Source organism: Microtus ochrogaster, linkage group LG2 (assembly GCF_000317375.1).
Source record: "Microtus ochrogaster isolate Prairie Vole_2 linkage group LG2, MicOch1.0, whole genome shotgun sequence".
NCBI lineage: Eukaryota > Metazoa > Chordata > Mammalia > Rodentia > Cricetidae > Microtus > Microtus ochrogaster.
This window is the reverse complement of record NC_022028.1, coordinates 53,643,122-53,646,521: the sequence shown is the minus strand read 5'-3', so window position 1 is coordinate 53,646,521 and position 3,400 is coordinate 53,643,122.

Genomic DNA, 3,400 nt, shown 5'->3' with positions numbered 1-3,400 from the left:
GCTGGGGAAGCTGAAACAGGAAGATCAGGAGTTCAAGGCCAGCCTGGGCTAACAGTGAGACACACCTTTAAGAACAGGGGAGAGAATGGGAAAGAGGAGAGGGAGGAAGAAAGGAAGGGAGGAAGCTAACCCTGGCTAATGTAATTTAGAAGTAGTTACAGGATAGATAAACACTGGCTCAGCTTGTGGGACCTGAACAGTTGAGGAAGTTACTACCAGAGAATGGCCACGTGAGCCTTAGCAGCACTCCTAAGTTATCTGTCACTCCTGGGCAACAGCAGCCTTTGGCCTTCCTTAACTTCCTCATCTTGCAGAGAGAAGATCCAGCTGGTTCAGCCTAGGGTGCCCACTAGGCCCGTCAGCTGTGGTCAAGTGTGATCACCTCCTGGTATTTCTAGAGTCATCCTCAGCCAGCAGCTATCTCCAACACAGCTAACTGCAGGCGCTTACTCCAGGCACACAGGCAAGGCTGAATCTGTGTGAGCCAGGCGTGCTGGGTCACACCGCCAATCCCAGCACTTGGGAGGCAGAGGCAAAAGGACCAGCACTGGTTAGGGGCAGCATAGTCTAGTCTACATAGGAAGTACAGGAGCAACCTGGCCTGCAGGCTGAGCCTCGGCCTCAAGAATTGTTACCTGTAACTGGGTGTGGTGATGCACACCTAGTCCCAGCACTCAGGAGGCAGAGGCTGTGGGATCTCTGGGAGTTCAAGGTCAGCCTGGAGTACGGAGCAAGTGTCACTCACTGGAGTAAGTGACTCCTCTTAGTTAGAATTTACTCATTAGTTTTTTTTTTTTTTTTTTTTTTTTTTTTTGGTTTTTCGAGACAGGGTTTCTCTGTGGCTTTGGAGCCTGTCCTGGCACTAGCTCTGTAGACCAGGCTGGTCTCGAACTCACAGAGATCCGCCTGTCTCTGCCTCCCGAGTGCTGGGATTAAAGGCGTGCGCCACCATCGCCCGGCCTTACTCATTAGTTTTATTCAAGTGCTTACAGCGCTTCTGTAATGGCTAATTCTGCAACGGGGTGTTCACTAGAGGAGACTGTTCGGACATGAGTTTAGGCCAATAGAGTCTTTGTTAGCAACTGGGGACTACACTGGGTGTTCGGGATCCCAGTGTACCCCTAAACTTTTCTAGCATGAGCTTCTAAGAGCAAAAAAACAAACAAACAAACATGTTCTGGGTTGACATACTTCAGTTAACAAAAACAATTAGCCAGGAATAGAACTGCAGAAGCCAAAAAGCAAGGTTGGTGCATCGAGAGGCTTTCCCAGAACTGTGGACGTTGATGGATTGGGTCTTTGTTTTCATTTTTTGGCAGGTGCTTCTGTCTGCATGCTGAGTTTTACAGCCTGAATGGTACGTCGATCATGGAGTCAGTTGTGCTAAGGTTTGCGGCCGTTACACCAATCACCTTCCTTCTGATGTCACTGTCTAACCATCTGTGCTCATATCCCACGGTTACCTCAAAGGGGCCAGAGAAGGACGGTTCAAAAGCCTTCACGTTTTTTTAAATGCCCTCCAGGAGAGGAGGAACGCTGGCGGTCTGTTTTACGTTCTACGCTGTCCCCAGGCGACGGCTCACTAACAAGCATTGGCCTAGCATTCCAGGGGCAGACGAGTTTAGAAGTTTAGCCTCTGTGTGCTCTCCTCCAGCGTCAGGCAATGGCACAGCTGTCCGCACAGTCACCAGTGCCACCAGAGCCATCCCCACAAGTCCTAGCAACCGACCTCTGACGCCTCTTGAATTCGCTTCCCATGGTCCTAAGTGAGGCTGCTGCACCAGACCCAGGCAGGACCTTGAGAATGCTAGTGAGCATGTCCCCAGTGAGCTGCGTCTCCACCCTCACTTTCTTTGTTGTTTAAGATTTATTATTTTAAATCATGCATGTGGGTTGTGTGTGTGGCCAGACACATCGGATCCCCTGGAGCTGTAGTTACAGGCATTGTGAGTCACCCCACATAGGTGCTGGGAGTCAAACTCAGGTCTTCTGCAAGTGCAGTAAGCAGTCCTCAGCGCTGAGTGTCTCTCTCCAGCCCCTCCTCTCCAGGGAAAGGCACCAGGATTCAGTGATGGGCTGCATGGCAAAGACCAAAGCCAAGTCCAGTCGCGTCCTAAACGGGTGCTTCGTTTCGCCGTTAGATTAGATTACGTTTCTGTTCTGTTACCGCTTTGGAGAGTGAGCTCTTTCGTGAGCCAAGAGAATGACATTCAAAGCGCAGCGTCCACCAAGCAACCCGTAACAGAGGGACTCCTTTAATAAAGGCGGTGACTCTGGGGTCGGGAGTGCTCTTAGGCACAGGGTGGCCATGGATCTACTCTGTGGACAGGGTTCTCTCCAGTCGGCGGGGGCGTGTCTCTGGTTCACCCCACTGCATCCACCGCCTGTCGCCATCCTTCCCATCCCATCCTAAACCCTTCCCAAGGCTGTCAACTACCATTTTCTTATTTTGTCTGGGACAGGGTCTCATTCTGTGTTCCTAACTGATGAAACTCTCTATGTAGATCAAGCTGGCCTTGAACTCATATAGATCTGTCTGCTTCTGCTACCTGAGTGCTGGGATTAAACGTGTGCACCACATGTGAGACCCAATTGCCTCTTCCTTTCCCTCTGCTAACTCCTACTTCAGAGGCTAACCCAGCCACAGCCCCCATCCGTGCTCACCCATCGAGGGCCACCCCAGCCTCAGCCCCCATCCGTGTTCACCCATCGAGGGCCACCCCAGCCACAGCCCCCATCCGTGCTCACCCATCTCCACCTACATTATGACAATGGGGTGACCCACTACCTTACTGGGTGAATTCATTGTCCTACGTAAAGAAGAGAACGGACTCAAAGTGCCTATCTTAAAGACAGGGTCTCTATTAGCTGCAGCTAGCCTCAAACTAAGTAGCCCAGGCTGGCCTTGAACTCCTGACTTCCTGCCTCCACCTCCCTAGGTCTGTTTACTCAGCAAATACTACGTGCTTGACTACGTGTTGTAATCGGACAATTACTATCAAACTAATCATCCAATGAAAATAGATATTTAGCTGGGCGGTGATGGTGCCCATCTTTAATCTCTGTGAGTTCAAAGCCACCCTGGTTTACATCTTTGAGCTCCGGGACAACCAATGCAAGTTAGTGAGATTCTGTCTTAAAATAAACAGAGGGCTGGGGCATGACTCAGTGGCAGACTGTTTCCTTAGGATGTAGAAGCCGACCCTGCTTAACTTTTCCTTCTTAGAAGCTTAGGTGGGTGGTGGTGGTGGTGCACGTCTTTAATTCTGCCACTCCCGGAGGCAGAGGCCAGCCTGGTCTACAGAGTGAGTTCCAGGACAGCTAGGACTACACAGAGAAACCCTTCTCCGAAAACAAAATAAAGCAAAAATAAAAAATAAAAAAAAAGCTTCCTCCCTGG